We start from the raw sequence: 23,448 nt of genomic DNA, 5'->3' as shown, positions 1-23,448 counted from the left end.
TCCTTGGGGTTTAGCCATTGAGTTCTCATTCCTGGCAAAGTTCCCCGTTTCTTCGTTGTAACCTGGGTGTCACTGCTTGCCAGGCTGCAGAAGTCCTCAGAACAGAGGAAGCTCTTCTGTGAAACATCTATATGAACCAGACTTTGAACTTCCCTAAAACTGGAGTTATTCCTGTCTGAGGATTTGCTCTGGGCCCCTCTCAGTGTTGACTTTTTCTTGCTTTTGGACTATCTAGGGCAATAAAGATTTTTCAACCCTTAAAAGCACCTACTTTTGGATACCAAAGAAGACCATTCTGAACTACTTTTATGAAAATGGGTGGTATGAGGACAAGTTTAAAGCTGTTTATCCAAATACTGTCCTTTGGCACTACTACAAATAAATTAATTCTCAGTGTGCTGATGTTTGTCAACCTTTCTGTTGACCTGCTAGCAAGTGAACAGTTCCTTTACAGACGACCATTGATTTGTTCAGCAAATAGAGATGAAAGCTTTAGAGATGGACTGTTGCCTGTATTTCTGCTCAACATGCAAGAGGTTCCAGGGATCTCCATTTTGAAAAGGTAGTTATAGTTACGCTGCATCCATTACTACTTTACTCTTATTGCTATGAATAATCAGTAGAAGTGTTAATAGCAGTGTAATTAGTAACATTATTAGCTTTATTGAAATAAACAAACATTTTAAGTATTATAATTTATTTTCTGAGCATCTGGAGGCCCTACTTATGTTGGGATCCCACTGCATGTGGTATTATTTAAGCAAAATGTAAATTCTGATTTCTGCTACAAAAATCATGTGATCTTTGCTTAGGCTTTCTTTTGCAAAAGCTGTAAGCTTATCCCTAGTTCTGATTATTATGCTTTTTCAACCTGGGCAACGTATTTGTCTTAAAAGCCCATCCTACTGCATCATATGCAGGATAAGTGCCAAGCGGAGAACAGAACTGCCAGTTATTCCTTTACAAAATTCTCCTGTCAAGGATGGGTGAGTGTTTCAGACAGCCTTTAGCAGAGGTAGTATCAGTGGAGTCCTGGCACTCCAATATTCTGTAAATTTGACTCAAATTAGTGGCACAGATGTGATGGAAAAGCTTCCTTTGGGAGATACATGAAATCGTGGGGGAAACAATGAGCCTTCATCCGCTAGCTGTGGTTGTTGTTTCCTCTGCTTTCTTATGGGTCTTGAGTGCTCCTCCATTCACCAGGTTATTGAGTATTTTGGGATTGTTTCTTTCCAGTGTCTCATCTTCCACTTTGCATGGAGTGATTAACTCGGTTAATATCATGAACTTGCCATCACTCTGCCAGTGAATTTTGGCAGTTTAAAAACAATCCATAAGTCTCAAATTGTTCACGAATCATTGGCAAATGCTCAGCCTTGTTTGCTGCTTGGTGCATCCTCTGTTTTTGCCATGCACCAAGTAATAGCTATACTTAAGACAGTTGATCTAATAAAAGCATTGCCTGTGTCCGCCAAAGTAGAGAATAGAGATGTTTCTATCTCTTCCTTAAGTAGAGATTATCCCATATTTATAGTCTATTGTAGTAACGCTGGATTTCCCATTTAACAAAGGAAATTTGAGATTATGTCTGAGTGTTTTACCGACAATCTGACAGTGACTCTGTGTTCCCTCCGGCAGGCTGGTTGTTGCACCAGCCTTGAGCATGTCCTGGCCACCGAAGTCACTCTGACTAGTACTCTCTCTGAACTGCCTGCACTGCTGCCTGGCATACTGAGCAGTAAAATTACTTGATTTCTTGAATTTGAGTTTTATGGAGTAGACTCAGCTGCTATACCTAAAAGTAGCTTTTCCTCAGATAAATTGTGGAAAATGATAGCATCACAATGTCAGATTTAGAAGAAAGTGGGTGGAAATCTGAATTTTGTCACTTCAACTTACTGCTTCAGCTAGCAGTAAATTGGAGACTTCAGCTCTCCATTCCCTCCCTCATCTCCTTCATGGCAGGAGAGTGTGGCTGTGCCTAATTCTGATGCTGCAAAAGGGTCACGGTGAACTCCTCTTCCCGTGGCCCAGGTGGAACACGGTGTACAGAAGCGTTATTGCACAAACATGAGCTCTTCACACTTGCAAATGTTACACTCAGCTACTGTTACAGGGGAAAGGTTTCCATGATGCATTCCTGGTCTTCTGACATATTTGCAATGATTTATATGTATGCTGAGGTGAGGCAGGGGAGTTTGGGTGAGCAGCAGGTGTTTTGGGAAAAGCTGCTTCCGCTGATGTGCCTCGCTAACCTCGGAATGCAGGACACAACCTCTTGCTGTGCAGATTGGCAGAGGTGGGCTGACCCGCAGCCTCAGACCCTGCTCTAGTTCCCCATTCCTTGAGACTCCTTTGCTCTAAGGCAAAGGTTTTGTGTGCAATTCAGGAAGAGTGTGAAAGGCAATTTGGGAGTGCAGTATAAGCAGAAATAGAGATATGCCATACGTTGTGGTTTGAGAGGATGATGTAGGAGAGGCTTGAAGCTTATTGCAGACTGATAAATGTAGCCACACCAAGGATGTGAATGCCCTAGCAGAACCACCTGTCAAATTCCACTATCTGTGACTTATGATCCCGATACAGGAGTGTGACTGGTTCCATTGGGTGGGGATTATCAGCGCCCAGGAGCAATCTGATGAGTATCCTCTGTGCCGTGCACTCATTCTACTCACCATAGCCTCTTAGCCTCATGATGCTAGTGGTTCAGAGTGTACTCTGCCTGCCCTTCTTCATTCCCTCCTGAATGGTTTGTCCTGTTTCTCTTGTCAGGGTGGCTATGATATCCTTGGTTATGCTTGGTTTCTACCACTCAGCCTTGAAAGACATGTAAGAGTCAACCAGACCATGTTGAGATATCTGCAGTTATGAGCCTGACATGGTGACATGCTGTGACAGACATGGAGAAGCCTGACACGCTCCATCTGTCATTTACCCTGCGCAGCCAAGAGGTGTCCTCAACTATAAGATATGTCTGATTTTGGAGACTGGGCTTTGCAACAGATGTAGACCATTCATAGGGAATTCAGGAGACAATGGTCAGTGGTTCATAAAACCTATATTTGGAAAAAAAAAACCCTGAATATCAGCATGATTTAATAACAAGAAAAGAGTACTGGGAAGTGGAGGGGATGATAACAGCCTTTAGTTAACTGTAAGTTTGATGCATAATGGCAGGGAGCTGTCTGGTTTCCGTGTCCATGGTGGGAAAGTTAGGATGGGTTTAAACAGCAACAAGGAATTTTGAGATTAGATAAATAATGGGGATGGTGAAATACTGAGAGAGGTTGTGAGGGGAAGCTGTGACTCCTCATCTTTTGGTGTCTTTAGGTGTAGACTGGACAAGCAGAGGTATAGAGATGCATCATAACCAGCCCTACAATGCTGTTTGAGAAAAATGGCCAATGTCACACAGAGTGTAAATTGAACAGAAAATGAACAAGGGTGGTGCGTCGGAATGCAGGAAGCAGCTTCACAGGCTCACATACAACAGATGCTCCTTAAAAGTATATGCAGATATCCCCATAGCTTTTATATCTTTCCTTCATGCCATACTTATGTTTTTTTTAACAATTTTTAGGAACATTACGATGACTTCTGTGGATGACACGTTGCAGGCGCCTGAGTTCATGTACTTATGCCATATACAAAATATGGGTTGTGTGGACTCAGCATTTCAGCTCACTCATACCTACTCACATCACTCATATCTACTGAATCAGACCCAACAATAAATCAGGCAAAGACCCAATATGGGCAACTTTTTAACCTTGTTTATTTAAGGTTTGGTGTAGTTGACTGTAAAATCTCTCTGTGAGAGCAGAATTTTTCCATTGGGAAGGAGGGGTAGCAAGTCATCTGAGCTTTGGAGCTGAATGAAATTTGTGGGTAAATTATGCTATGCACTGTTTTATTAGCTGTGAATAGCAGTGTGAATAGCCTGACTACTACAGAAGTTACTAGAGATAGTCCTGTTAAGTATGTCAGAATTTCCTCAGCTGCCTCTAGAGTTTTACCTTGATGTGGAGGGACATTGAGAAGGACAAAATAGCACAGATGGACTCATCCATTTCCAAGAACACTGTAAAAATGAGTATTTTCATCTACATTAAAAAGATCTGGTGGTCTTTCCTCCGAGAAAATTTACCTCCCAGACAGTGTGACACAGATTCAAAATCTGTCAGGTTGGTGGTCTTGCACTGGGGATGTACCTTTGTATCTGTGGGAAATCTGCCTGTGATTGCAAAACTCTCATCCCTTTGTAAGTAGCTGGCTCAGCAATGCTTTGTGACTTAAACCTAGAAGGGCTTCACTCTTTTCCATGCAGCTGTGCTGAGGAAAGCAACTGAGTCAACAGGGATTCCCACACAGACAGAGTCCCTCCCCTGCCGCATTCACATCCAAACACAGCCATTGGAAGTAGCAATTATATTTCTTTTGTTTTCTCATTGCTGTGCCAACAAGAGAACGGGAACAAGCTTTGAGAAGGCTGGTTGGGGGGAATTTGGTCTAGCTAAATTGGATAGCCAGTGGGAAGGGATTAAAGACGAAAAAGGGAGATCTAGGATGAATGAGTGGAAAGAAGCACAGGAGCAGGATGGGAAGGCCGATAGGAGTTGTGAGTCTCTTTGGTTGAGCAGAATTCTCGTTCTCTTTCTCTTCTTTAGGCCTATAGATAGAAAGATAAATAGATAAATAAATAAATTCCCTGAAAACGTGCACAGAAAATTAAAGAGCTAAAATAAATGTAGCTAAAACAAAACAAACAATAAAACCCATGAAGTGAGAGAGTCCTTTACTATTTTTAAAGGACAGTAATATTAATAATCAAAACTCAGTTTTTACCTTTAATTGTTCTTGGAGAAGAGGTATCAAAATAAGGCAGACATCCTTATAGCTGGCCTGCAGATGAAACTAAAGTAGCAAGAGACTTGCCAAAGGTCAACAGGGATGGTATTAATCTCATATAACCACACATCTGCATTTGAACTAGATACCTACAATCCCTTAGTAGGCAATGGAGAGCAATTGGTACTTCTCAGACTGACTCAGTTGACCTATTTCAGACACCTACTTTAACAAGACATGAATGCCACCTTAGAAAGGATTGCTTCTCTGCAGTGCTTACCATAGTTGCCAGCCCTTGGGCAACTATGCTAGCTGGAGATGTCTCCTTTGTAGAAGTGGGGCAAATCCCATTCCTATGTCAGGATCAGTACCAAAGCCATGACAAAGTTGTGCCCAATCTCAGGTGCTATGAGTGCCCTGGGTGAGGTGAAACACAGTGGTTCTGACAGTCCAGCTTTGCAGCAGGTGTAAGAAAGCCTGGTGTTAGCAAAGCAGGAGGGAATGATTCCCTCTAGCAGGGCCTGAGTCTTTTATCTTTCTCTAAGATCCCTTTCTTGCCGAGGAATCACCTTTGCTATTGGACTGCCTACACAGCCAAGTTCAATTCAGTACAAAGGTTCAGAACAGGGTCCAAATACTGTCACACTGGCCTTATGCCCAGCTCAGTAGAATGACTCCATTAAGTAAGACCCCTCATAAGAGTAAAATGTAGCTGCCTCTTTGTCCAAATGGCTTACAAGTAATATTCTAATCTACCAGCTCCAGAAACACAGCTGTCTGGGAACGGTGCTTGCTTTCCCTCTCTTTCTCTGTATACATAAAGGGGAAAAGGGAAGTGGAGACCTGTGTGTAGTTTTGCACTCCTTGCTTTTCTTACATTTGTTTGATATTTTCCATGAGTTCCTGTGTTTTGTGTTTCAGAGCCTTTGTTTTCCTTTTCCTCTCTTTTGGGGAAGCTGATGGTTAGGGCTGTTGTTATTAGGTTTGGCATAACTTGATTAATTTTTTTCTTCTCTGCATTTCTGTGATTGGGATTTAGTTTTTTCCTGCTCCAGCATTGTAATGTTGTATTTGTTTTTACAGTCAGCACCTTGCTGTGCAGTTGCTTGAAGGAGAAGGAGAAGGCACGTTCCTCGGCTCTTGTTTTGCAGGACATTTTTAGTTCTCCCTCCCTGTGTTTGTAACTTGGCCTGCTTCTGTCCCCTGGCCTCTTCCTCCTCCTTTTCTACCCCTATTTTGACAGAAGTGAAAAAATCTCTTCCCTGGGACTGCGAGAGTTTTCAAGTTCCACTGAATGGAGACAAAGTGATGGTTGCTGAGAGACTTGTTAATCTGTGGATTGCCACCACCAGCACCCCACGGCAGCTTGTCAGTACTGGAAATAGCTTTGATGCTTGGGAAGCAAAAACCTATGACATTTTTCCATTATTCACTCTAGTGATGAGCAACCACAGCCAGACAGATGCTGCATTTTAGGGGTTAAACAAATTAATTTATCCATCAACTATTCCCCCAGTTGCAGCTTTGGTCTTGCAGGGCTGGAGAGGAGAGCCACAGCCCATGTCTCCCACATGTGCCGAAAAGCATGACTACCCAGCTCCTCCTGACACCAGCTTTTTCAGCTCCACATCCATTTCACACTGAAGAACAACATGTTCCCTCTGCCAAGCCCAGCCCTTGGGTCTTTGTACAACCAGCCTTCCACTGAGAGCAGTACAAGTCTCTTTGCATAGAGAATGGGTGATGGAGCCTCCCACTCCCAAACCTCTCCATGGACGGCTGCCAGCCTCCTCCATAAATCTTGGCTCTTCTCCTCCCCGCCCCTGGAAAGCAGCCTCCCTACAGACAGCCTGAGTGCTGCCGGGGGCTGAACCTGTCTTGAACATCCCAACAAGTTGCATCAGCACTGGTGCAACCCCACTTGCCATCAGCAGCAGATGGGCTGCCAAGGTCGGCTGCCTCTCAATGCTTGGAGCAATGCACTGTCTAGACCAGCTCTTAATGGAGACAGGACAGAGAGAGAAGTTATTGCCACTGGAGCAAAACTTCCTCCATGTGCAAATTCGTCTACCTACTCGGGTGACCCTAATCGCCAGAACATCTGTATAATTAATTCCTCTTTCTAACTTATCTTTTTCTCAACCCACCTGAAACTCCTTGCCCTGCTTGATTTCTCTTTGCCTATCAGCCATCGCTTGGCTGAATAAAGAATCAGGGAATTCAGTTTTCAGAAGGTGAGGTGTATGTTGTCCCCTGAGGGAGGGAGCACTGGGAGGCAGGATGGCAGCCAGCTCTTTCCTGGCAGTCATGGGAATGCCGTCTCGGAGCTGCCAGTCGGTGGGTGGGCGTAACACAGCTGCCTCCTTAGGCTGGGTCCAACCCATTTGCAAATGTGGGTAAGGGGAGGAGGCTGAGGGCGACCAATTCTGTCTCCATGCCACGCTTTATCCCCATCTCCCCCTCTGGCTCTGTTCTGATGACAAGCCAGTGTCTGCATTTTGGTGCATCAGAGACATATAAAGTCAAAACAACTTGAGATTTTCAGAAAGAAAAAAAAACCACTCTTTGCATGGTAAGCGTGAGTGGCACAGATTTCTTTCCCATTTGTCCCAAGCCATACATGTCAGATGTAGTTTCCATATGGCATCTATATCTCTCGGTACACCCACACTGGATGTATGCTTTGCTATATCAGTGGCTGTGCTGAGCCGCAGATAAATGTTTAACATTCCTTAGTCAACTGGAAGCTGTGTGTGTGTGTGTGTGTGTGTGCATGGGGTGTGCGTGGGGGTGAAGCCCAAGGAACATAAAAACAGGCATATGGCATTTTTTAACTCATCACACAGATAAAAAGGAGAAATAAATATAAGGCAACCTACTAAAATAGCATCAATGTCTTTGAAGTAAACCCACTAGTGAGAGAAACCAAAGCAGAGGTTGCTGCATCAGCCTACAGCTCCAAGCCCAGCAACCTGTCCCTGTATTTTTCTGTGCTCCATATATGCTTAGATTTCAGGTTTGGTGGTTTGCCTTTAAATGGGGACCCTTGAACCTACTGCACTTTCTGCTTCCTTAGTGCAACTGTGGCTTGCACACCCTAAAAGTAACTTTATCATTTTTCCAAAGCATGTGAACACCTCTGGTTAATTTTACTGAATTGAGGTTGTAGATAGTTGAGCATGAGGCTGGCACTCTGCATCATGCCATAGGCAAGGTGTCCATTGCATACATGCCACAGACCCAATTCAGCTGTTGAAACCTAAGTAAACAGAGCAATCCAAGACACCTCCAGGTGTCTGGCATGGCCTCCAGATTCATCTCCAGAAGAGCAAGCCATATCCCTGTGCTGATGCTTCAGACACTGTAGGGAGCTGGAAATAATACTGCTCTAGGCAAATCAACTGAGCTGTCAGCTTTGAAATAGAGACTTGTGCTAGTAGAGAGGCTGAAATCCTGGCTGAAGTTTATCAGAAAAAAATTCTCCAATAAAGTGATGGTCTGTGAGGATTTTTTTGCAGAAGGTCTTTTTCCCCAAGGTCCGTAAGTGCAATCAATAAGGCAGTGAAGAAACAGAGTCAGTCCCTTCCATGATAACTTGTCTGAATTTTTCCAGACCATGCATGAGACTCTGGCTGGACATGGTGATATCCATGGTATTGCTGCCTTATCTGCCTCAAGATCCCTCTTCCCCTAGACTTGAATATACCTTCAGCACACGTCCTCATTAGATAGAAAGATCACCACACGGTGTGGTCTTGGATCGAATGAATTGAAATGTGGGGAAATTCCTTCATCCTCCAGCATGGGAGGAACTGAGAGAACATGCTTATAGATAAAAAGATGGAAGTAGCCTGAGCAAGGGTGGGGGAATTCCAAGGCAAGAGCAAACTCATGGGATTCATGGGATTCTGGGTGTGTCATGATGGTGGCTCTCTCTGTAGGTGCTCTGTGCTTTGCTTCCCCTGACCACCCTTCTCTTGGGCCTCATACAGAACACACAGAGAAACCTGAAAACCAGCTGTGCATTTTTTGGGAGTGAACCTTGGTTTGTGGGAAACTCCTGCCATTCTGGAAGGAGGACCTTCAGCCTGAGTCTTCCCTTGAAGGGGAAACAATGGCCTCATCTGAAATCTTTCTGCTCCTGGTTACCCAAAGACCTCCATTAAGTAAGAGAATGATAGAATCAGAGAGATGTTTCAGCTGCAAGGGACCCTTAAAAGCCATGAGCTCCAACTCCCCTGCCATGAACAGGGATGCCTACAGCTCCATCAGGTGCTCAGAGCCCTGTTTAGCCTGACCTTGAATGTCTTCAGGGATGGGGCATCCACCAGCTCTCTGGGCAACCTGTGCCACTTCCTCACCAATGTTACTGTAAAAAACTTCTTCCTTATATCCAGTATAAATCTCTCCTCTTTTAGTTTGAAATAATTTCCTCCTATTCTATCATAACAGACCCAGCTAAATAGTCTGTCCCCTTCTTACAGTCCCGCTTTAAATGCAGAAAAGCCACTGTCAGCTCTCTCTGGAGCCTTCTCTTCTCCATATTGAACAACCCTAGCTCTCCCAGCCTGTCCTCATAGGAGAGCTGTTCCATCCCTTGAATCATTTTCTGCTGGACTTTGTCTTAACCCTCTCCAACATGTCTTTCCTTTACTGAAGATTCCACATCTTACACTACTTTACTTGAGTCATTTTAGTTTTACTGGCTTAGGGCTAGCAGGGGAATGAGCCCTTTGAAATGGCCTTTTACCTTAAGAAATATGCAATTCATTTTATTCCTTTGGGAAAGGCAAAGCTATTGGTGTCTATTCAGTGGATTTGCAATAACAAAGAGAAATGATTTCTGCTTTTGCCCTGGAATTATACTCTAGGCAGAGACTTGGAGTTTCAGATATGGGATGCCTTGTGAGCAAACAGGCAACCCATTTAATAAAGCACTGGCCTGTGTTATGGTAAGTAGATAATGATTAAGAGGTGAGCAGAAATAAACTGCAAACAAAAAAAGACAGTAAGAGTCAAGTAGCTTGTCTGTCTTGGGGGTCAATGGGGCTTTACTACTTGCTGAGAGACTGTTGCAAAGCAAGGTGTCAAAACCTCAACACTTTCCACTATCTGAGTAAGGCAGCATGTTGTCAGAGGCTTTCTGCCCAGAGCACATTCATTCCTCATGTGTTGGATACTGGATGGGAAAAGAAAGAGTATGAGAGAGAGGAAGGATGCATCAGGGAACTCAGACCTTGGTGTCAGTGAAACACCTGGGAACACAGCATTGTCCCTGACTGGCCATGGGGGAGCTGATAGCAGTGTCTGTATGTGCTTCCCTCCTGCATGGGCTGCTCTCTAATGGTAAAATGGGAAAACCCACTGTGAATACATACCCAGAATCTGAAATTATTAACACAAGGTGTTTATGTGGTTAATGCAATCAGCAATAATGCATCAAAACTTCACATGCAAAGAACTAAAACTTTGAATAATTGTTGTTATTCAGTACAACATCACAACTGCAGAAACATCAATGAGTTGGGGAGAGATGGGACCGTGTGGATCTCTTTATTCGTGAAATGTCTGAATGCTTCTTTTCTATGAGATGTGATTTTGTCATTGCAAGCAGCTGACAGATTTGCAAAATCTCAAACTACAGTATTACTAAACAGAAACAGAAAAAGATATTGTTCATGTGTGCACTTTCAGCCTTTGACAAATATAAGGTATTCTGATAACTTACCTTAACTCCCAGTGAAAGAGATTTCAGTCAGATGACTTTGCACGTGCCACTGGCTGAAGATTCCAAGTTAACTGATTTCATACTAGCCATGACTTGATCTCGAGCCTGAACCTAGAGATGTAACTCTCTAATTCTGTGTAAAAAGTGAGATGTTTCCTTTATTTTTGTGCAAACAGATCCATCAGCCAGGTTCATTCAATAAAGTTGAAGCCATTGATGAAACCCCAGGGAAATTTGCTTTTGAATTTTGAATTAGCAAAGCCTAAACTTCAGCGTATCTTGAAATGTTCTCTTGAAGGGTTTGATCTGTGCAAAAATGTGCTGATGGCAGTTTGGTACCAAGCTCACACCCATTCATTATAAAAATCTAATAGACCAGTACTTGCTCTAGTCATTTTTTTTTTTTTTTTTTCAGGGCAGCAGTATTCCTGATGGGAAGATTTTTTCTCACACACTGGCAATTCTACATTTTGCTGGATCAGCTCCAGGAGAGACAAGTTAATGCCCCGTGTAGTTTGTTTTCATATTGAGCAAACCCTGCTGAGAAACTGGAAAATAGAGATTTAAACTGATAAGCTTGCAAAAGACAGCTGACTCATCAAGTGTCATGAAACAAGGATTCCCACACTGTGATACACCTGAAAGTGTTGAACTTGTATGATCCTAGTCCCCCCCTTCTCCTTGAGGTGTTGGGGAATCACAAGATGCTCCTTCTTGGTTAGGGAAGACTGCTACCTCCCCATCACAGTACGAGTCCTTCCTTCTAGCAACTGTGCCCGACCACATGAGGATTACCCAAACCACAGCACTGGTGTTATGTTTGCAAACGGAGATGAGATTAGACAGACCAGCAAGCTCCATACCTGCTTTGGATGAGAACAGGATCGCTGCACGTGACACTACTTAATTTAGATCTGATCAAAGTTCAGAGTGCGATTTTTGGAGTCAAACATGCGAAAGAACTTAATTCAGAAGTAGCTTACAGGGATTACTAGATTGCTACTTTGAAACAGACTGAGTAAATACTAATCTCACTTTGCACCAGGAAAAGGCTGAAATTATAAAAGTGGGTTTGGATCTTGTCTGAAGCACAGTCTGAATCTCAGCAAAAGGGTATACTCCCAACATCTCTTTTTCTTGACCTTACTGGAGCAAACTCTCAACTCTCGTGACGAGGGATAATGTTTGGGTCACAGTCAACACTAGGCTTTGCTTTGCAAATGAGCAAAATGTCTACTGGGGCATCTTGCTTCAGCATCAGGAGCTTGGTGAAGATGACCACTCACATTCTGGTGTTTGTAGTTCCTCCCAAGAAGAAGGACACACACTTTCCAGCAGGTACAGTCAAGCTGTGGTTTCCAAATTACAGGAGATAGCTCACTGTAACTTGGTCTTGCTGTTTTCTATGGAAGTGTTGCTACATTGGTGTGCCTGAGAAGTCTCTCTTTCCTCTAGGAATCTGAGAACATTTTATATGCTGGTGGGCTGTCTGGGTTGTTAGCACACGGAGGGGAGGAGAAGCACATTGCACATTGAGGCATATCAAACAGAGGCTTTCCAAAGAGGCCAGTATTTTTGCAGAATGTATGTAAATGTTTGGGCATTTCTTTTCAGGCCGAAGAGGAGCTTTTTCTGACATGCCCTTGGGAAGTTTTCCCCTGTGGCATTATGGGGGCAGGTAACACATGATCTTGGACAAGTGGAGATTTCCTGCTAGAGATGTTGCTGGCTGTTTTCTTGAACCCACACATATATAAGTACCTTTCCCTCACAGTTTGTTGATCCAGAGCAAAGCTATCAGCACTTAGTGCTGGAAGAGTCCAAGAGCTAAATGCCTAGGATAAAAAAAGCTACAAAATCTGCAAAAGGAACTTTTACTTAGAAAATATTTTGTGACTGAAAATTTTTGCTTACATTTTTTTTTTTTAAATATCATTTTCCTCTGCTTGACAAGAGCAGCACCTGCCTAACGAAGACCTAATGGATGATTGCCAGACTCCTGCATCTTCCCTGACAACACCTGGCTATGGCCATTTAGCTTCCCTTGTGCATCTGCTGGGCAGCTGTCAGACTGCTGCAGCACAATTCCTGCAAATAAGGTTGCTCTGCCTACTCCCCACGTCTCATTTGTAAATGAGATAAATGAGAAAAGGAGAAATTGACCCCAAAAAGCAAAGCCTGAAATTAGACCAAATTGATAGAGGTCAAGTTGTTTAAAGGTATAGGAAATATTTAAAAGAAATAGAGACCAGGATCATAGCTGCCCATGGACACATGCACAGGGCAGCAAAGGAAGCTGCTCTGGTTCCAGACCAGTGCTGCTCCTAAAAAACACCCCCAGACTCACTAGTCCCCAGCATAGATAAACCACCTATGAAGAATCAAGGGTGATCTGTCTCTATATTGACATGGTGAAAGAAAGAAAAAGGAGTATTTGATAAGGGATGTATCTTCCACAGCATGACCTAAGAGCATTGAGGGTATTTGAACCCAAATTCTCATGGCTGTGACAAGATGCAGAGCACTTTTTCTTCACTTTGTGCTACTCTAATAATTTCTCAAAATTTACTACATAAGAGGATAAGGATAAGGATCTTTTTTCTAAGTACCATGTTAGAAATTATAGAATTATAGATCCTTAGAGTTGGAAGGGACTTCTGAAGGCCATCTAGTCCAACTTCCCTGCAGTGAACAGGGGCACCACAGCTACTGTTCCTTGAGGATTTGCTCACATTTTCTGTATCACCAGTTCCTCCACTGATGGCTAACAATTAACCTATTCCTTCATCTCCCCACATTATGGCTCGTGCATTTTAGTGATTAGGCAATGTTTTGGAAAAGGAGGATGGAATTGGAAGCATCCAATGATGACAGCATTCTGGAGTTGTTTTCTTAATTGCAATTAGGACTCTGGTGCATTTGCTTTGAAGGTGGGTGGTTTCTCTGTCTGTTTCTTTCCTGAGTCACTTATATGTCACAACAATCTCACTCCCAGGATATGTCTTTACCAGAAAAATCAGTGACAGTACTGAAAATAGTACAGTGCTGTTCGTGATAAGGACTTTCACAGGCAGGCTGCCCCTTGTCTCTGCAGTTAGCATGAAAGAAAGACAAACCCAACAACTAAAGGCTGGAAGATGTGTGATACAGCGACTGAAGGAACTGCGGCTGTTTAATCTGGGGAAAAGGAGGGTGAGGGGAAACCTTATTGCTCTCTTCCAGTATCTGAAAGGTGCTCACAGCAAGAGTGGGGCTGATCTCTTCTCACTGGTGACAGGACGAGGGGAAATGGCCTCAAGCTGTACCAGGGTAAGTGTAGATTGGATATCAGGAAACACTTCTTTACAGGACTGGTTGTTAAGCACTGGAATAGGCTGCCTAGGGAGGTGGTTGAGTCACCATCTCTGGATGTGTTTAAAAGCTGTTTGGATGTGGTGCCCAGGGACATGATTTAGTGGAGGGTTGTTAGACTTAGGGTAGTACGGTTAGGCTATAGTTGGACTTGATCATTCCACCATGACCTGAGCAACTCTGTGATTCTATATATATATATCTGTGTCTACCTGTTTATTCTTTCTGTTTACAATGTATTGATGAAGCCATGTACTTCTTTGTTCTCATAAAAATGTTTTAAGAGGGCACAGCATAGGAAGAGAAGACAAAACCCTGGAGCTCAAAATGTGGATCTTGGTGCTTCTGCTCAAGCAATACGTCAGTCTGTGTTCAAAGAGCACAAGAGGCTTCCATAGACCAAAGTCTGCCAGAGAGGGAGAGGGACAGTGATCCATGAGTGGCCTAAGACTGTTCCTGCCTACACCAGAGCTGCTATGTCATCTTCTCCCTGTTGCCCTTCAGGAAGGGACATTACTATGAGCTGAACAAAGAGCACCATGCAACTGCCCAGCAATACCTACCTCGTACATTAAGGCAGCTGAGGGCAGAGTAGAAAGAGAGGGTCTCAATCAGTGTCCCAACCAGATGTCTGATATTTGTACATCGTGTCATGCCTCCTCTCAGCCTGGTAGATCTGGGCAGACTGGTTCCCGAAAGCAGGCTGGTCCTCAGGAGCCAGCAGTAAAGTGCAAGGAAGGCCTACAGCTTAAAAACAGAAAAGGTGGTAGCAACAGCTCCTGTGCTCCATTACAATCCTGAACTGCATTCACGAAACCTCTTTGCGAGTGCTCTGGGTTTTCTGCTGATTTAAATTCAATTGAATTGACCATCCAGTGTAACCATTTACACCACTGTTATTTGCTTTAGCAATAAAGGAAAACTTAACAATAGACTCTACTCCCTTCCCTTTTTTAACAGAGGTAATTTGCTTTTCCGGGAAATCTCAGTGATCTGTATTGGAAAAAAAATCCAAGAGCAAATTGTGCGAGACATCCCAAAGGAGCACCAGTCCAAGCTTCTGATGTACCATGTGCTCAGCAGCTGCAACATATTTTACACAAGACCTATTAGAAAAATGCTTAGAGTCTTTTTAGAAGTAGTGTTTTCCCACTATTTTTTTTCATGTGCCTTACTTTCTAAAGAGCCAAACATTTTCCTCCCTCAGGCTAACTATGTCAGTCTGGCAGGGAATAATAGTTTATGGTCAGTAAAATGTTAGCTCAAAATATCTATCAAAGCTTTGTAAGTATGTAATAAAATTATGGTTTTAAGGTTTTAAGGCTTATCACCTGAAGAAGTGTTTTCCATTATGAAAGGCGCTACTGGTTTGTGACAGATTCCTTTTGATTAACATAGACTCACAAGCCATTTAAAGAACTTCCGTTGTATTTCGGGAAGTCCTAGGGAGCAAAAGAGTTTTATAGCAAAGAATTTCCTTCTTCTATTCACTTCTGATTTCAGCTCTGGTTAAGATCTTAAGACTCCTTCCAGTTCTGATTAGCAGCTTGTGCATAGCAGATTACTGGGCATTTAAGTACTGCTTGGTTTTTGCGTTGTTGTGAGATACAGAAATGGAGCAGAGCAAATCTTGCCAGGTGGTTATTTTTATTTATATTATTATTAAATATCAGTAATCTAAAGCTACCCAGACTGAGTACCATGTAAGTGGACTAGAGTACAAGGAACAGGTTAGGCAGTCAAAAATCAAGTGACCTGTTGCATTGCTATGCAGTTTATGCCTTTTACCTCCATAACAACAATAGGTACAGCAAAAAATATTTTCATCCCCACAGATGTTTCTTCTGTTTTTATGTAAATGCATATTAAGTATGTAAACATATTTATCTTTAATTATAAATGTACACATGTATATGTTTATCCATAAATATTTGGCATCTCTATAATATGAATTTAACATATGAACGATGCAACTTCTAGTATATTTACTTAGGCCACCACCATTGCTTCAGCCTGGCATACTAGCTTTTTCATGAAGCAAAGTGTACTTTTTAATAAGCTTAACCTTTCTTTACCATTTCTACTTAAAAAAAGAAACCCTCAAGACATATTTGGGAAATTCTGTTGATGCATAGTCCATTGCAAGAAGGGCAGCTCTTTGCAAAAATGCACAGCTCTTGTCTGAAATTAACTTTTGGTGCACATTGTTGAAATGGGAATTTTATCCTCGTGAGTGGTGACCAAAACTTTACATTCCAGACATAGCAAATCTTTCCATTTGTGGCAAAGAGACAAGGAAAAAAACAAGAGGGAATCAGAGGAAATAACTTCCATCTAGAACAAATTGCTGGAGAACTCTGCTGTCAAAAGGTCACATTCTTTCTTTAGGCAAACCTGCATAGCTCTGCTGAGGTCAGAAGAAGGAGTATGAGGAAGAGGAAAGCCTACCAAGGAAGTAATCCTTCCTGTATGACCTCTGGGTTCTGCTGCTTGACCCGAGTCTAGCTTCAATGAAAGGAAGAGCTGGAAGGGATAGCATAGCACTCCCACGCGGTGAACACTTGGAGAAACATTCAGCTGCTTATAGAAAAGTTGTTTGGGAGGTACCTCTCATGCTCATCTTGTTCAGCTGCCCACTTAAAGCAGGACTGTCACTGGTCCTTGGCTAGATTGACTGTGGCTTTTCCTACCCAAGCCTTGAAGACTACCTGAGATGGAGACCTCAACATTGTCTTGGTAGCTTGTTCCAGCGCTACGTGACTTTCCCAGTTGAGAAGATTTCCTAACATCTTTGAACTTCCCAGACTGTGATTTTTGTCTGTTGCTCCTTTGATATATCATCTACCAGTACTAAAATGTTTAGCTTCATCATCTTGGTAGCTCTTCTTCTGGTAGGCTGCTGTTAGATGGTCTGCTTTTGAAAATGCTATTGAAAGTGGCAGCAGAAGGCAGTCATGGGACATGTTCACCTATGGGGGTGATCTTTTCTCTTAGCAGCAGTTGCTGCAACTGAGCTTTTCTGAGGTGGTGTAAATCAATCAAAATTACGTGGCTGAGAGGTTAAAAATGTAAAGAAAGATTATAAAATGGAAGAAGACGAAAAATGAATCTTTTGTGTGAGTACTGAGAAAACCTTTGCTACTCCATTTCAAAATACATGTGCTACAAGTATGGAGACATGAACTTCAGCATGCAATATTATGTCTACTGTCTAACAGACTGTGTCTCACTAGTATACTGTGATCTACACCTATAACTAATCTTTTCAAAACCATTCTCTTGCATTTGGGAAAATAGGCACTCAGCAACCTATATCCATGCTGCTAACACTTTCTTATCCTCCAGATGGAGACTGCACTCGAATTCCCTGTTGGGAATGGATTCTGGTTTATTCTAACTCCCAAATCAGGCAATAAAAAAAATTACTTGCCAGAGTCCCGAGCCAGGACAGTGACTTTTGACAGCAAAGATGAATAAGTCCTGATGCTTGGGAACACTTCCTCACACTGTTTAATGTCTAGACATGGCCTCAGTGTCTTGTGTATTTGACAGAAACATTCTTTGTCTCTTGTGCTGTGGTGCTTTCAACAGAGGGTTGGTTTTTTCTTTCTTCATAAAAGCTTAATGTCTCCTTCTTGCGTATATTAAAAACCAAGGTTGGGCAGAGTGGCTGGTGACTTAAATGTGGCCTCTTGTTAGTGGAGATCTCCTTGGTCTTGTGAAGAACTTTAAGTCCTGATCAAAGCAGAGCTGCATTTAAACTGGTCCCACCTGCCCCCTGGGTGTATGTAAAAATAGAAATGAATAATGGCTGACCTCAACAAATTGGACCGCAGTGAGCGACTTATTCCATGAAGTCCTTGGTGAAGATCTGTTGTTTGGAAAAAAGGTAAGTCGTTACCAGGAGTCATCTGACTCAGTCGTGCTTTCTCCAAACAAATTGCCTGAACTCTGTCTGCAATCAAGGGATATCTGTATCCCCATGGAGTGGTTCATGATCATCTAAGGGCTAGAACGATAGTGACAGAATGGATTGCCCTCTGAAAGTGCCTATTTTTCTCCATCATCTATACAGAAAGCTTTTAAATTACATGCTTAAACTAGCTACTTAACTTCAGAAGTGCTAGCATTAGATGAGACAGACCTCTCCCAGTGAAGCTGGATAAATACCAAAAAAATATTTTCAAACAAAGATTTGCAAACTTTCTTTGGCTTTCAGAGCCTCTTTTATCTGCTTTCCATAAACAATATTTCAAGTAGTATTTTATATTGGGATATATTACAAATAAATGCATTATTGTGGTGCAAATACTTGCTTGATACCTGCCAAAGAGCAGGTGAAAGCTTGGCACTTGGTGAGGCTGCAAGCCCTGATGCGGGCTTCAAAATTTGGCTTCAGTCCTACCCCCTAAGGAACTGTGGAATTTTTACCATTCATGTCAGAGAGGAAGAAAACCATTGTGTCTCCCTGAAGGCCAGTCACTTGCCTATAGTGAATTCTTAAGTCACTACCCACAGTGAATAAACTGACATTTGTTTGTGGGAAATATTTGCTGGGTCATTATGGATAAAACGCCATTTTCTAAAAATGTATGGCCTCTTTCTGGTTGCTTTTTAAGCAGAAGGGACTAGCTTAGTTAGATAGCATATGAGTGGCTCACCTCACTCTTGCTAACCTTGATGTTGCCTGAATTAGTTACTGGGAAATGTTGACCACTTCATTCTCTTCTAAGCCATATGTCCTTACTCCTTCAGATAGTGTTTTTATTAATGCTTTTTATTTTATTGCTTTTTATTTTATTGCATTTTATTGAATTTTTAATCTCTCAGGGAGATTGTTCTTTTTAAAATGGACCATTAAGTTTTCAAAGTTTTGTATCTCCACCATCCACACACAGAGCCTGGCATTTAAAGTAGCTCTCCATACAGTGTGTTTGTAGATACAATTTTCATGATTTCTGATTTTTAAGGAGACTTTGGAACAGGTTTCCCAGAGAAGCTGAATGCTCTCTCACTGGAAGCATTCAAGACCAGGCTGGATGGGGCTGTGAGCAACCTGGTCTAGTGGAAGGTGTCCCTGCCTATAGCAGGGGGTTGGAACTAGGTGATCTTAAATGTCCCTTCCAACCCAAGCCATTCTACGAGCCTTCCATATCCATTCTATGAATGGATTCTGATGGTGAGATACTACTACCATTGCTTACGTACTTTGCTGGAACTAGTTTGTGTTAGTACCTATCTGTTTTCATTATGTCCTGATTGCATTGATAGAAATAGCTCACATGCAGAAGGCTCCATTCATAAATGTCATTACTATTGTCAGTATTAAAATCAGTTTAGAAAAGGTATTTCATTTCCCTGATTATAAAACAAAAACAAAACTGAATAAGCTGTAGTCTCGGAAAAAGTAAATACCAAATACATGCGAATTCCTGCTCTGAATTGTCCAGGCTTCTATTCTTTCTCCTTCCTTTCTATGAGCAAACTTGCTTTCTTTTTGGGAATTATATACATTTTTAGTTAAGATCCTGTAGGCTCTGAGGAAGACTTTCTGGGGTTTGCTTTCTTGGACTGGTGAATTTTATCCCAGTGAAGTGAAACATAAAAAAACCTTAGTGCCAGTGCTTGAAAATAAGTACTACTATTTTGTAAAGTTGAATGAGGTGCTCGCTTTGCTTCCCCTTTGTTCTTAAGCTTTCCATGTGAGAACAGTACTGGTTAATTTGGATGTTAGGTCTGTTACTTCTTTCAGAATTTTTATCTTATAATTTCATCAAAATATAATAGAATGTAATGTAATATAATGTACAAGTTACATAAAATATATAATATACAATAATTTAATCAAGAAAACTTCTAGTGTTTTCTACCAGATCAAATATGTATTAACTTCTTCAATCACATAACTCTCCTACGTCTATCATATTCCTCTACCTTTTCCTCCAGCTGCAAGGAGTTCCTTGCCCTACTACATCCCCACAGCCCAGTGCTTATCTCGTATCCTGAGCTGAGGCCTATCTAGTGTCATAGAATCATAGAATCGTGGAATGTTTTGGTTGGAATGGACTCCATTCCATCTGGTCCAAATCCCCTGCAATGAACAGGGACACTTACAGCTTCACCAGGTGCTCAGAGCCTGACCTTGAATGTCTCCAGGGACAGGGCATCCACCAGCTCTCTGGGCTATCTGTGCCAGTGCCTCACCACCCTTATTGTAAAAAATTTCTTCCTCATAGCCAATCTAAACCTCCCTCCTTTTATTTTGAAACCATTTTCCCTTGTCCTATCCTAACAGACCCCACTAAAGTGTCTGTCCCCTTCCTTCTGACTGCCCCCTGTAGATACTGAAAGGCCTCTCTCAGGTCTCCCTGAAGCCTTCTCTTCCCCAGGCTGCATAGCTCCATCTTTTTTAGCCTACTGAAAGAATCCTTTCTTCCTTCTCTATCCCTTCCAAATCCATCTCCCTGTTGGCCCATCTTCCTTTGTCCCCCAAGGCATCATCAACCAGGTATACACCAAAGGCTCATCCCACTGAGCCATGCACATGGTGTTCAAACTGTTGTAGTAGTAGTTCTCAAACTATGGGAGGAGAAAGCAAGTAGTTGAGCGTAACCTACAGATTAAAAAAAATTTTCTGAGAGCTGTTGACAGAGGACATTGTAGTCTTCCAAAAACCAATCTGCACTTGAGACAAATTAAAAGACGTAAGAGCCTCCTGCTTTTATTTTTTGCCAAATTTTTCCTTCTACTTAACATGCATGATTGCTACTTCAGAAAAAAAAAAAAAAAAAAAAAAAAAAAGCAAACACCAACAAACCAGTCTCAGAATAGCAGTTTCACAATATTTAAGGCTTTGGTGACAATCTCTGCTTAGACAATTTCCTCTCCAGCCACTCCTTCTCTCATCTTAAAAAAAAGAAAATAGAAGAAAAAATAGAGAGAAAGGAAAGAAGGTTCATAGTTTAACCTGCATTATGTCATTCATCCAGGCCATCACATTGCTTTACAAACAGATGTGTTGGCACAACCGTGAGGTCAGAGAACTGTTGCAAAGGTAGGAGAAAGGAAAGGGGAATTTCTTAAGCTGATACTGCTGCCAAAACCAAATTATTGTGAAACTGCACTGTCACATTCCAAAAGACACTTTCTCCCAAATCTTGTGAGACCACAGAAAATGGTGAATATCAGTGAAGAATATTTGGAACAGGCTGTATGCTGTTTGAAGCCTGACGGTGACTGCAAAGTACACCAGGACGCTCTCAAATCCTAGGCCATCGGGAGTCATTCAGTGCTGAATAAGCCAACATGAATTCTGATCCCTTCAGAGCAAAATCATAGCTCACACAACTCAGCTCAACTCCTACAAATCTGGAAAGAGTAATGTTCTTGAATACACACAAGGCCACCCTAGTGAGGTAATCCCACTGGTTGGAAGTGCGCAAATAAGGCCAACATCTGACCATAACGGTGTAAGAACTGCCAGCGTATCCAATTAGCAGGATAAAAGTAACTGCCCTCCTGGCTCACTAATTATTTTTCAGTATGCACAGTATGATGGAAACCCTTCCAAAAAATCAAATCTGTCTTACAGCAGTTTGATTTACAGGCAGTGCAGAATGGAACGCTACTAAGTGCGTTGCAGTTAATTATGCTTTCAAATGCACTGACTAAATTTGGCTGTGCAATTAGATAAATAATAACTGAAGAGAAAGGTTGTGTTTTGGAATTACATGCTGAGGTAGATGCATATGCCTTTTGCCTCAGCTGTTTGCTCCTGTGTCACAGCAGGAATCTTGATGTGAAGCTCTGTCTGTTGCAGATAAAATGCCTGTACCAGTGCAGTTTCCACAGCCATTTTAATGCTCAAGTGCCATTGTCATGCACTCAGCACTCGATCTTCCTTCAATTTCTTTGTGAATCTGCCTCAAATGTCAGAGGATGACGTTTCAGCAACACAATGACCGACTCAGTAACATCAAAGAGCTTAGCTTGGCAGCCTTCACTCTTTTCAGGCAATATTGACTTAAGCAGTGGGTGTCACTGATTTCAGTCCAGATGTGCCAAAGTTACAAATTGGAATCCACATGCCAGGCCCCTCCATGCTGAGCAAATGGTTAAGGGTGACTGACACATACACAAAACATTGCCTTTTCATTTTCTGCCTTCAGATTACCCTTCCATTAGTTGTGCAATTCCTACGTAGAGCAATATTTAAAAATGGCCCACAGGTGTTCAACAAACAGCTTTGAAAGCATAATTTGAAATTATTGGTTTGTTGCACAAGGGTTAAAATACTCACTGTGGGATTGCACACTGGGCTAAAGGATGGGAAATAATGTCCCTATCACGAGATCTTCTGCTGGTGGATTTCCGTAAGAATCATTCCTCTTACCACTTCTTAGTATCCACAGCCACCCACAAGGTGAGGCACTTCAATAACATTAATTCAGGGGCTGGCACATGTATTAGCTGCATTTACTGCCACTCCAATAACCCTCTATCTTGGAAGGGCTCAGCTGCAAGTGAAAGCCAGATGGCTGAAGATGAATTTGAGCAAGGGAAGAGTATTAGTGGGCAGAAGGAGTGTATTTCACAGATGTGGTGAAGATCTGGGTAGAGGAAGGGCATGTTGGTGACTGATCAGATCTGCCTACAGTTAAAGAATGTGCTTGAATTCCTGCCTGCGCAAACCAGCATTGGTGAATAACACTTTCCAGGAGGTTGAGCTGGCTCAGAGCCTACATCCCACCCTTGTCAATAATAAACTTGCTTCAAATATTAATGCTTTTGCTATGTTTTAGATGGACCACAGTAATCTAGATTGTCTAGGGTTGAAGCTTTCTGAACCTAGGCCTGAGTAGAGCATAGCAGGAGTCACTGCAGCAGCACAGCTTTGCAGAACACCCCAGATCTTCTAACCACATTTTCCACTGGCTTTGCCTGGATCATAAAAACGAGCTCAGAGTCTCCTGCTGAGGCCCAGAAAAAGTACTAAGGTCACTGACTACTGCAGAATGCTGCCAAGCGTGGGACTCATCACTTCTTATTGCTGTCAAATAACTTGGCAATCTTGTTTAAGCCAATCCTCCATAGTCAACAGGTAGTGAAAGAGGTATCTCTTCTTTCTTTTGGATTCTTACTATGCAATGGACTTCTCTTAGGAAGCCTTTTTTACTCCATGGAAAATCTTAGATCCTGAGGTTGGATGAGGAACTAAGTTTTCATACGGATCAAATGAGGGGAAGGAGCTGAATCCTGACTGAAGTAAGTGTGAACAAGGTACCTACATTTGCTCTTTCTGGATGTGTTCCCCTTGAAGGCTCTTTGGGTTACTGAAGTTCCCAGATGGTCACCCCTGTCAGAGATTTCGCTCTGCTGGAATAATAAAATTCTTGGTCATTCAAACAAGCCTCAGCATGTTATCTGAACATCAAGAATGAACTCCTCCAGGAATTGAAGCATGTCACAAATTGTACCTACTTCTGGTGCCTGTGTAAGGGCCATTTCTTTACTAAGTC

General features: G+C 42.3%; 1 long non-coding RNA gene across 1 annotated transcript in view; it reads left to right on the top strand.

Moving 5' to 3' along the window:
- Positions 1-450: 450 nt before the first annotated feature.
- LOC122177885 overlaps positions 451-23,448 on the top strand; it is a 30,632-nt gene continuing 7,634 nt past the window's right edge. Inside the window, exons 1-2 of the long non-coding RNA XR_006178189.1 lie at positions 451-562; positions 10,995-11,917. This is a non-coding gene — a long non-coding RNA (uncharacterized LOC122177885). The remainder of the gene's footprint in view (positions 563-10,994; positions 11,918-23,448) is intronic.

Source organism: Lagopus leucura, unplaced genomic scaffold (genome assembly GCF_019238085.1).
Source record: "Lagopus leucura isolate 7727_CA_CO unplaced genomic scaffold, USGS_WTPT01 Super-Scaffold_100001, whole genome shotgun sequence".
NCBI classification, from domain to species: Eukaryota; Metazoa; Chordata; class Aves; order Galliformes; family Phasianidae; genus Lagopus; species Lagopus leucura.
The sequence above is the reverse complement of the archived record's forward strand: the minus strand, read 5'-3'. Positions and strand labels throughout refer to the sequence as shown.